The sequence below is a fragment of the Polypterus senegalus genome, unplaced genomic scaffold (assembly GCF_016835505.1).
Source record: "Polypterus senegalus isolate Bchr_013 unplaced genomic scaffold, ASM1683550v1 scaffold_4829, whole genome shotgun sequence".
NCBI lineage: Eukaryota > Metazoa > Chordata > Cladistia > Polypteriformes > Polypteridae > Polypterus > Polypterus senegalus.
The window spans coordinates 1-10,032 of NW_024378757.1; the positions used below are offsets into that span (position 1 = coordinate 1).

The 10,032-nt window shown below is 44.5% G+C and overlaps 19 non-coding genes across 19 annotated transcripts; 10 read left to right on the forward strand and 9 right to left on the reverse strand.

Annotated features, from left to right (window-relative positions):
- Positions 1 to 223: 223 nt before the first annotated feature.
- On the reverse strand, positions 224 to 310 carry trnay-gua. The gene is given in 2 exon segments: positions 224 to 259; positions 274 to 310. It is a non-coding gene; the product is annotated as a tRNA-Tyr (tRNA).
- A 145-nt stretch (positions 311 to 455) lies between these two features.
- Positions 456 to 528, forward strand: trnar-acg. The gene has a single exon. It is a non-coding gene; the product is annotated as a tRNA-Arg (tRNA).
- An 87-nt stretch (positions 529 to 615) lies between these two features.
- On the forward strand, positions 616 to 688 carry trnam-cau. Its single transcript has one exon. It is a non-coding gene; the product is annotated as a tRNA-Met (tRNA).
- A 460-nt stretch (positions 689 to 1,148) lies between these two features.
- Positions 1,149 to 1,235, reverse strand: trnay-gua. The gene is given in 2 exon segments: positions 1,149 to 1,184; positions 1,199 to 1,235. It is a non-coding gene; the product is annotated as a tRNA-Tyr (tRNA).
- A 145-nt stretch (positions 1,236 to 1,380) lies between these two features.
- Positions 1,381 to 1,453, forward strand: trnar-acg. The gene has a single exon. It is a non-coding gene; the product is annotated as a tRNA-Arg (tRNA).
- Positions 1,454 to 1,535: 82 nt separating this feature from the next.
- Positions 1,536 to 1,606, forward strand: trnam-cau. Its single transcript has one exon. It is a non-coding gene; the product is annotated as a tRNA-Met (tRNA).
- Positions 1,607 to 2,071: 465 nt separating this feature from the next.
- On the reverse strand, positions 2,072 to 2,158 carry trnay-gua. Its single transcript is given in 2 exon segments — positions 2,072 to 2,107; positions 2,122 to 2,158. It is a non-coding gene; the product is annotated as a tRNA-Tyr (tRNA).
- Positions 2,159 to 2,303: 145 nt separating this feature from the next.
- On the forward strand, positions 2,304 to 2,376 carry trnar-acg. The gene has a single exon. It is a non-coding gene; the product is annotated as a tRNA-Arg (tRNA).
- Positions 2,377 to 2,458: 82 nt separating this feature from the next.
- Positions 2,459 to 2,530, forward strand: trnam-cau. Its single transcript has one exon. It is a non-coding gene; the product is annotated as a tRNA-Met (tRNA).
- A 124-nt stretch (positions 2,531 to 2,654) lies between these two features.
- trnaa-agc lies at positions 2,655 to 2,727 on the reverse strand. Its single transcript has one exon. It is a non-coding gene; the product is annotated as a tRNA-Ala (tRNA).
- Positions 2,728 to 2,987: 260 nt separating this feature from the next.
- trnay-gua lies at positions 2,988 to 3,074 on the reverse strand. The gene is given in 2 exon segments: positions 2,988 to 3,023; positions 3,038 to 3,074. It is a non-coding gene; the product is annotated as a tRNA-Tyr (tRNA).
- Positions 3,075 to 6,197: 3,123 nt separating this feature from the next.
- Positions 6,198 to 6,270, forward strand: trnar-acg. Its single transcript has one exon. It is a non-coding gene; the product is annotated as a tRNA-Arg (tRNA).
- An 87-nt stretch (positions 6,271 to 6,357) lies between these two features.
- Positions 6,358 to 6,428, forward strand: trnam-cau. The gene has a single exon. It is a non-coding gene; the product is annotated as a tRNA-Met (tRNA).
- Positions 6,429 to 6,552: 124 nt separating this feature from the next.
- trnaa-agc lies at positions 6,553 to 6,625 on the reverse strand. The gene has a single exon. It is a non-coding gene; the product is annotated as a tRNA-Ala (tRNA).
- Positions 6,626 to 6,889: 264 nt separating this feature from the next.
- Positions 6,890 to 6,976, reverse strand: trnay-gua. The gene is given in 2 exon segments: positions 6,890 to 6,925; positions 6,940 to 6,976. It is a non-coding gene; the product is annotated as a tRNA-Tyr (tRNA).
- Positions 6,977 to 7,121: 145 nt separating this feature from the next.
- Positions 7,122 to 7,194, forward strand: trnar-acg. Its single transcript has one exon. It is a non-coding gene; the product is annotated as a tRNA-Arg (tRNA).
- An 87-nt stretch (positions 7,195 to 7,281) lies between these two features.
- Positions 7,282 to 7,354, forward strand: trnam-cau. The gene has a single exon. It is a non-coding gene; the product is annotated as a tRNA-Met (tRNA).
- Positions 7,355 to 7,478: 124 nt separating this feature from the next.
- On the reverse strand, positions 7,479 to 7,551 carry trnaa-agc. Its single transcript has one exon. It is a non-coding gene; the product is annotated as a tRNA-Ala (tRNA).
- Positions 7,552 to 7,817: 266 nt separating this feature from the next.
- trnay-gua lies at positions 7,818 to 7,904 on the reverse strand. The gene is given in 2 exon segments: positions 7,818 to 7,853; positions 7,868 to 7,904. It is a non-coding gene; the product is annotated as a tRNA-Tyr (tRNA).
- Positions 7,905 to 10,032: the final 2,128 nt, after the last annotated feature.

Sequence of the window (10,032 nt, forward strand, 5' to 3'; positions counted from 1 at the left end):
TGTCCTGGTTTCCGGGGGGGGGGTGTTAGAGGGAGAAAGAACCCCATGGCAAAATACATTTGATATGTGGTGGGGGATGGGGCCTTAGCGGGGAAATTGGCTTTGGGGCCCCAGAACAAGTAGTAAGGGAACAGAGTGTGGTTAGGTTAAGGGCCGTAACTTTTCCAGGGAGCTTCACAGAACCTGAGCAGAGATGGTTTAGAGCACAAAAGCACACCTGACCTCCTTCGAGCCGGAATTGAACCAGCGACCTAAGGATAGCTAAGGTAACCACTACAGTCCTCCGCTCTACCAGCTGAGCTATCGAAGGAAAGCTGAGAGTGCAAATTCAACAACTCCAAACAAAGGCTCGTATGTTGCTCTGACAGCGCCATCCACCGCCTACCCTGATACAATGGCCACAGGCCATTGCACAGACACCCTCTGCGCTACTCTACGGACAGCGCACAAAGCCTGGGCCGGTGGCGCAATGGATAACGCGTCTGACTACGGATCAGAAGATTGTAGGTTCGACTCCTACCCGGCTCGCTGCGCATCTGTGCCTTTTGACGCTTCGTGTCCCACTGCCTCCCCATTTGTTGCCTTCAGGGATACCTAGGGGAGGACTACGGTAGTGCCTTCTTAGCGCAGTAGGTAGCGCGTCAGTCTCATAATCTGAAGGTCCTGAGTTCGATCCTCAGAGAGGGCAAACTTCTGCTTTTTAGAGCTGCTCATCTCTGAGACCCTTGCTGTGGTCTCTTAAATGCACGCTAGCGCCTCCTTTCTGAGCGTCTGACTTGAGCTAGATGTGAGGAAACGAGTAAAAGCCTCCCTGGAGAATCGGGCATCGATCCCGCTACCTCTTGCATGCTAAGCAAGCTCTACCATTTGAGCTAATTCCCCAACCACATTGAAGATTTCTTGCCTTTTCTCCCTGATATACTTGAGATGTCCTGGTTTCCGGGGGTGTTAGAGGGAGAAAGAACCCCATGGCAAAATACATTTGATATGTGGTGGGGGATGGGGCCTTAGCGGGGGAAATTGGCTTTGGGGGCCCCAGAACAAGTAGTAAGGGAACAGAGTGTGGTTAGGTTAAGGGCCGTAACTTTTCCAGGGAGCTTCACAGAACCTGAGCAGAGATGGTTTAGAGCACAAAAGCACGCCTGACCTCCTTCGAGCCGGAATTGAACCAGCGACCTAAGGATAGCTAAGGTAACCACTACAGTCCTCCGCTCTACCAGCTGAGCTATCGAAGGAAAGCTGAGAGTGCAAATTCAACAACTCCAAACAAAGGCTCGTATGTTGCTCTGACAGCGCCATCCACCGCCTACCCTGATACAATGGCCACAGGCCATTGCACAGACACCCTCTGCGCTACTCTACGGACAGCGCACAAAGCCTGGGCCGGTGGCGCAATGGATAACGCGTCTGACTACGGATCAGAAGATTGTAGGTTCGACTCCTACCCGGCTCGCTTGCGTCTGTGCCTTTGACGCCGTGTCCCACTGCCTCCCCATTTGTTGCCTTCAGGGATACCTGGGGAGGACTACGGTAGTGCCTTCTTAGCGCAGTAGGTAGCGTCAGTCTCATAATCTGAAGGTCCTGAGTTCGATCCTCAGAGAGGGCAAACTTCTGCTTTTTAGAGCTGCTCATCTCTGAGACCCTTGCTGTGGTCTCTTAAATGCACGCTAGCGCCTCCTTTCTGAGCGTCTGACTTGAGCTAGATGTGAGGAAACGAGTAAAAGCCTCCCTGGAGAATGCGGGCATCGATCCCGCTACCTCTTGCATGCTAAGCAAGCTCTACCATTTGAGCTAATTCCCCAACCACATTGAAGATTTCTTGCCTTTTCTCCCTGATATACTTGAGATGTCCTGGTTTCCGTGGGGGGGGGGGTTAGAGGGAGAAAGAACCCCATGGCAAAATACATTTGATATGTGGTGGGGGATGGGGCCTTAGCGGGGAAATTGGCTTTGGGGCCCCAGAACAAGTAGTAAGGGAACAGAGTGTGGTTAGGTTAAGGGCCGTAACTTTTCCAGGGAGCTTCACAGAACCTGAGCAGAGATGGTTTAGAGCACAAAAGCACGCCTGACCTCCTTCGAGCCGGAATTGAACCAGCGACCTAAGGATAGCTAAGGTAACCACTACAGTCCTCCGCTCTACCAGCTGAGCTATCGAAGGAAAGCTGAGAGTGCAAATTCAACAACTCCAAACAAAGGCTCGTATGTTGCTCTGACAGCGCCATCCACCGCCTACCCTGATACAATGGCCACAGGCCATTGCACAGACACCCTCTGCGCTACTCTACGGACAGCGCACAAAGCCTGGGCCGGTGGCGCAATGGATAACGCGTCTGACTACGGATCAGAAGATTGTAGGTTCGACTCCTACCCGGCTCGCTTAGCATCTGTGCCTTTGACGCGTGTCCCACTGCCTCCCCATTTGTTGCCTTCAGGGATACCTGGGGAGGACTACGGTAGTGCCTTCTTAGCGCAGTAGGTAGGCGTCAGTCTCATAATCTGAAGGTCCTGAGTTCGATCCTCAGAGAGGGCAAACTTCTGCTTTTTACAGCTGCTCATCTCTGAGACCCTTGCTGTGGTCTCTTAAATGCACGCTAGCGCCTCCTTTCTGAGCGTCTGACTTGAGCTAGATGTGAGGAAACGAGTAAAAGCCTCCCTGGAGAATGCGGGCATCGATCCCGCTACCTCTTGCATGCTAAGCAAGCGCTCTACCATTTGAGCTAATTCCCCAACCACATTGAAGATTTCTTGCCTTTTCTCCCTGATATACTTGAGATGTCCTGGTTTCCGGGTGTTAGAGGGAGAAAGAACCCCATGGCAAAATACATTTGATATGTGGTGGGGGATGGGGCCTTAGCGGGGAAATTGGCTTTGGGGCCCCAGAACAAGTAGTAAGGGAACAGAGTGTGGTTAGGTTAAGGGCGTAACTTTTCCAGGAGCTTCACAGAACCTGAGCAGAGATGGTTTAGAGCACAAAAGCACGCCTGACCTCCTTCGAGCCGGAATTGAACCAGCGACCTAAGGATAGCTAAGGTAACCACTACAGTCCTCCGCTCTACCAGCTGAGCTATCGAAGGAAAGCTGAGAGTGCAAATTCAACAACTCCAAACAAAGGCTCGTATGTTGCTCTGACAGCGCCATCCACCGCCTACCCTGATACAATGGCCACAGGCCATTGCACAGACACCCTCTGCGCTACTCTACGGACAGCGCACAAAGCCATTTTATTTTGTTTTTTATCCTTTTATTAATAAATTAATCATTTTTAAATTTTCTTACTTTGCTTTCTTTTTCTTATCTTAATAGTTTTTTGGTGCTTTTTTCCAGACTTTAGCTTTGATGCTCCGACATGACTTTAAATGTCTATGAGGTTCTCAAGGCGTTTGTATATCACTTCCAAAAAAGCCTCCCGCGAATCAAAACGTGCAGGGGGTTCCCCGCCATAGGCGGGGGGTGAACGTTTCTCCCCCCGTTGTCCCAAAAAGGGATCCGGGATTATTAATTTTGACAATTAGTTGTCCCCCTCGTGTCTGGGCGCGTTTCCTGTATGGCCCCTTTTAAGGGGGGCCGGTGTGCGGGACTTTTTTAACTTTCAGAAACGCTGTGGGATCTTTGGGCACCCAACGCAGGTTCTGAAAATGGAAGGTACTGTGGGGTGGAGCGGAGCTTTCATAAAGGGAGATATAACTTGGAACGCGCCCTCGGGTATTGGTGTTCATTTTTTTTTCAGGGATACAACATGACGTGAAGGGGCGTTAGAGTGCACCTGGGGCGGTAAATAAAAAAATCCACGGAAGAAAAAAAAAAACAAGAGGTCAGTCCACTTTCATTTTTTATAATTCATTAAACGTGTCCGGAAAATTTGCTAAAACCCTTTTTTAGGGGGAGCCTTTTAACTTTTTACCTTAAAAAAGACGGCGCTGCTGAACCCAAAGCAAAACAATCAGACGTTTATAAAAAAAACACGTTGTCACATCCCTACTTTCTTAAAAAAAAAAACTTCATTAAACGCAATGGTTTTTTTAAAAAAGTTAAGCAAATAAAAAAATTACTTGGCAATTATGCCCCAGGTTCATGGGGGCCTTTTGGCTACAAGGACTGATGGATCAGTTTCTTCAGATGGGTATCCACTTCCCCTACATTTTATCACATTTTTTTTTTTTTTTCCCAAATTTATAAAAAGTAATCCGTTTGTTTTGTTTTTTTTCTAGAGTTATCCTACCGCTAATGTCCCGATTTGGACTTTTTAAAAAGACTCAATGTCAAGTTTTTTCGATAACTGGGAGGAAACCTGGACTGAAAGGTAGTTGGTTAAAAAACAAACTATTTTTCAATGATATATTTAAAAAAATTTTTAAAGAAGGGGGTGTTTGTGACATTTAAATTTAAAAATTTAAAAACAAAAATTTTTTTGGGCAAAAAAGAAATGAAAAAACCCTTTTTTTTTAAAATCCCCCAATTTAAAAAAAAACCCCCAAAAAGTTAAATGTCAAACCCTTTTATAAAAAAGGGATTAAAAGGGTTCCCGTTAAATTTTTTAAAATAGGAATTCTGGGAATTTTGTTAATTTTTAAAAAGGCAGCCACTGAAATTATTTACCTCTCCTTATTAATTTAAGTAAAATTTTTTTTTTGATATGGTGTCCATTTTTTTTTGTTTAAAAAAAATATTAAAACGGGCTTTAAAATTACTTTTGACTTATTTTTCAAGACCTTGTTTGGATTAAAAACTTTTAAACCCTTTTAAAAAAAAAAATTGCAAGGGGTTTTTTTGAAAACGCCTCCCGCCCACTTTTTTTCCCTAATGGTTTAAACCCACTGGGCCCCTTCTTAGTCAAGGCTTTTTGTTAGTTTTTACCCTTTTTATTTTTTTTATTTTGGAACTTTATTGAAAATTTTCCACTTTTTCTCAAGGTTTTTTAAGATAAAAGATTTATTAAAACTTATTTTTTGAAAAAGGTAGTTTAGACAAAAAAAAAAAACTACTTTTTTTGAAAAAAATAAAAATTTTTTAGGTGCAATTTCCCCCTGGGAACTTAAATGAACCCTTCTCTTGTTTAATCCAAACAAGGGAGCCTATTCCCCAAAAATACAGGGAACAACCCCGGGCAGGGTTTTTCCACCGAAAAAAACAAAAAAGGGGTTCAATTTAGAGCCACCTAAAAATATTTTTTGGGTTGTGGGAAAAACCCCAAAAAAGGGGAAATCGATTAAAAGGGGAAAAAACCCAAAATAATTTTTTCTTGAGAAAAGGTCAAATACCCTTGATCTTTAAAAATTGTTTTATTTTCTTTTTCCTTTTTTCTTTTTAAAAAAAATTTTTTAAGGAAAAGGGTCTTTTCACCCCTTTTTCACATTCCTTATTTTCTTTTAGGTTTTACAAATGCCCTTTTGATTGTTTAAATTTTTCATTTTCCCTCCTTTCCAAGGTGCTTCCCTCAACAAATTCCCTTTTTCCAAAAATTTTTAATTTGTAACAAGGGAGACCCCAAATAAATGTTTCTCCCCCCTAGTGATACAATTTTTTGCTTTTGGTTCCCGTCCCCGCTTTTTTTATTTTTCTTTTTGGGGATGGGCATTTGGGGTAAAACCCCCCTTTAACACGCCAAGAAAAAATCGCCCTTCTTTTGGGTTTTGGAATTTTAAGAAAAAGTTTTTTACTTTTTACATGTTTTTTTTAAAAATTATTTTGTCTTTCAAAAGAACTCAAACTTTCCCCCGGTTGCCTTTTCTCCCTGATATACTTGAGATGTCCTGGTTTCCGGGGGTGTTAGAGGGAGAAAGAACCCCATGGCAAAATACATTTGATATGTGGTGGGGGGGGGGATGGGGCCTTAGCGGGGGAAATTGGCTTTGGGGCCCCAGAACAAGTAGTAAGGGAACAGAGTGTGGTTAGGTTAAGGGCCGTAACTTTTCCAGGGAGCTTCACAGAACCTGAGCAGAGATGGTTTAGAGCACAAAAGCACACCTGACCTCCTTGAGCGGAATTGAACCAGCGACCTAAGGATAGCTAAGGTAACCACTACAGTCCTCCGCTCTACCAGCTGAGCTATCGAAGGAAAGCTGAGAGTGCAAATTCAACAACTCCAAACAAAGGCTCGTATGTTGCTCTGACAGCCATCCACCGCCTACCCTGATACAATGGCCACAGGCCATTGCACAGACACCCTCTGCGCTACTCTACGGACAGCGACAAAGCCTGGGCCGGTGGCGCAATGGATAACGCGTCTGACTACGGATCAGAAGATTGTAGGTTCGACTCCTACCCGGCTCGCTTGCGCATCTGTGCCTTTTGACGCTTCGTGTCCCACTGCCTCCCCATTTGTTGCCTTCAGGGATACCTGGGGAGGACTACGGTAGTGCCTTCTTAGCGCAGTAGGTAGCGTCAGTCTCATAATCTGAAGGTCCTGAGTTCGATCCTCAGAGAGGGCAAACTTCTGCTTTTTACAGCTGCTCATCTCTGAGACCCTTGCTGTGGTCTCTTAAATGCACGCTAGCGCCTCCTTTCTGAGCGTCTGACTTGAGCTAGATGTGAGGAAACGAGTAAAAGCCTCCCTGGAGAATGCGGGCATCGATCCCGCTACCTCTTGCATGCTAAGCAAGCGCTCTACCATTTGAGCTAATTCCCCAACCACACTGAAGATTTCTTGCCTTTTCTCCCTGATATACTTGAGATGTCCTGGTTTCCGGGGGTGTTAGAGGGAGAAAGAACCCCATGGCAAAATACATTTGATATGGGGTGGGGGATGGGGCCTTAGCGGGGAAATTGGCTTTGGGGCCCCAGAACAAGTAGTAAGGGAACAGAGTGTGGTTAGGTTAAGGGCCGTAACTTTTCCAGGGAGCTTCACAGAACCTGAGCAGAGATGGTTTAGAGCACAAAAGCACACCTGACCTCCTTCGAGCCGGAATTGAACCAGCGACCTAAGGATAGCTAAGGTAACCACTACAGTCCTCCGCTCTACCAGCTGAGCTATCGAAGGAAAGCTGAGAGTGCAAATTCAACAACTCCAAACAAAGGCTCGTATGTTGCTCTGACAGCGCCATCCACCGCCTACCCTGATACAATGGCCACAGGCCATTGCACAGACACCCTCTGCGCTACTCTACGGACAGCGCACAAAGCCTGGGCCGGTGGCGCAATGGATAACGCGTCTGACTACGGATCAGAAGATTGTAGGTTCGACTCCTACCCGGCTCGCTTGCGCATCTGTGCCTTTGACGCTTCGTGTCCCACTGCCTCCCCATTTGTTGCCTTCAGGGATACCTGGGGGAGGACTACGGTAGTGCCTTCTTAGCGCAGTAGGTAGCGCGTCAGTCTCATAATCTGAAGGTCCTGAGTTCGATCCTCAGAGAGGGCAAACTTCTGCTTTTTACAGCTGCTCATCTCTGAGACCCTTGCTGTGGTCTCTTAAATGCACGCTAGCGCCTCCTTTCTGAGCGTCTGACTTGAGCTAGATGTGAGGAAACGAGTAAAAGCCTCCCTGGAGAATGCGGGCATCGATCCCGCTACCTCTTGCATGCTAAGCAAGCGCTCTACCATTTGAGCTAATTCCCCAACCACACTGAAGATTTCTTGCCTTTTCTCCCTGATATACTTGAGATGTCCTGGTTTCCGGGGGTGTTAGAGGGAGAAAGAACCCCATGGCAAAATACATTTGATATGTGGTGGGGGATGGGGCCTTAGCGGGGGAAATTGGCTTTGGGGGCCCCAGAACAAGTAGTAAGGGAACAGAGTGTGGTTAGGTTAAGGGCCGTAACTTTTCCAGGGAGCTTCACAGAACCTGAGCAGAGATGGTTTAGAGCACAAAAGCACGCCTGACCTCCTTCGAGCCGGAATTGAACCAGCGACCTAAGGATAGCTAAGGTAACCACTACAGTCCTCCGCTCTACCAGCTGAGCTATCGAAGGAAAGCTGAGAGTGCAAATTCAACAACTCCAAACAAAGGCTCGTATGTTGCTCTGACAGCGCCATCCACCGCCTACCCTGATACAATGGCCACAGGCCATTGCACAGACACCCTCTGCGCTACTCTACGGACAGCGCTTTACAGCGCCTAAGTTTATATTAAACTATCTCTTTGTCGTCTTCTTTTAACGTCTTTTGAAGTATGTGGTTTTCACTTTTTTGTTTGACTTTTTCTTTCATTTGTACTGTATTTACATTCTTTTAAACGTTTTGCTTTCTTTTTTTTTCAACATTTCTTACTTAGTCAGTGAATTTTTAGTTTTACTCTATATTTACTACGCAATATTTCCCAGTGCATTGTGGTTTTGAATATTAATTATCTGTTCCTTTGTTTTGTTAAATATGAGAAACGTTTTCAAGTTTCGTTTCATTTTCATTCATTTTAATTAATACTTAATTTTACTGCAATTTAATATTGATATTAATATAGAAAGAAATGTAACTGACTATAAATATATGTCCTTTCTCTAAACAGCCTAAATGTGTCTTTGTTGTCAATGTAATCGTCTGGTTTAAAGTTTCTTTTTTTATTTCTTTTCCCAATAATATATGTATTTTATTTGCTCTGTTTTATTATCCTTTTCTATCTCAATACACTTAATCACTTCTTGCTAAATGTGTCTTCACTTTGCTTTCGTTTTACTTATCTTCAATAGTTTTCGGTGCCGCTTTTTTCCGCAGACTTTAGCTTTGATGCTCCGACATGACTTTAAATGTCTATGAGGTTCTCAAGGCGTTTGTATGATACACTATCGCACAAAAGCCTCGCAAGTACAGAATCGAAAGCGTGCAGGGGGTTCACAGCCATAGGCGGGGCTGAACGTTGTCTCCCCTCGTTGTCCAAAGCGGGTATCCGGTATTATTAGATTTCGACAATCTATGTGTGTCTCCTCGTGTCTGGAGCGCGATTTCCTGTATGTATATACCGCGGATTTAAGGAGGCACTGGTGTGCAGGGACTTTTCATTAATACTTTCAGAAACGGCTCGGCTGGTATCTGCGGCTACGCAATTTCAGCAGAGTTCAATGACTCGTGTGTGAAGGTACGTGTGGGGTCGGAGCGGAGCTTTTACATGGTAAACGGTAGATATAACTTGGAGACGCGGCCATCTGGCTATTGGTGTTGCATTTTTTCTTTCGGGGATACAACATGACGATGAAGGGCTGCGTTAGAGTGCACCTGTAGGGCGGTAAAAATAAAAATATCACCACGGAAGAAGAAAAAACGTAAGAGGTCAGTCCCACGTTTCATTTGTATATATTCATTAAACGTGTCACGGAAATGTCGCTTATCGCCTTTTTTCAGCGGTCGTATAACCTTTTAACTTTTTTTACCTTAAAGAAAGACATGACGCTGCTGAGCCCAAGCAAAACAAGTACAGACGTCGTGATAAAATAAAACACACGTTGTGCACATCCATACTTTCTTAAAAAAGAAAAGAAAACATTCACGTACTTAAGCGCTTAATGGTTTATTAGAAATGTTATAGTCAAATAAAAAGAATTACTTGGCAATTATGCCGCAGGTTCATGGTGCCTATTGGCTACAAGGACTGATGCGATCAGTTTCTTCAGATGGGTATCCACTTCCCATACATTTCATACTTACATTTTTTTTTTAATTTTCCCAAGTTTATAAAACGTAATCCGACATTAGTAGTTTTTTGTTTTTTACTAGAGTTATCCTACCGCTAGTGTCCTGATTTGGACATTTTTTAAAGAGAGGCAATGCAATGTCAAGTTTTATCGATAACTGGGAAGGAGAACCTGTGACTGAAAGGTAGTTGGTTAAAAACAACTGAAACTATTTGTGCAAGTGATATATTTTAAAATTCAAATGAAGGGGATGTTGTGTGACATTTAATTTACAATTAAAAGACTAAGTTTCATTGGGCAAAGGGGCGAGGAAATGAAAGAGCCATTTATTCTCTTTACAAATCACGCACAATTTCAAGAAAAACAGCACAAAGTGTAGTGTCGCGCCCAAGCCATTTTATACACGCACAAAAGCGGCCCCATCTGACGAACGTCTCCACGTTAATGGATCTTAAAATCAGCCGAATTCATCCAG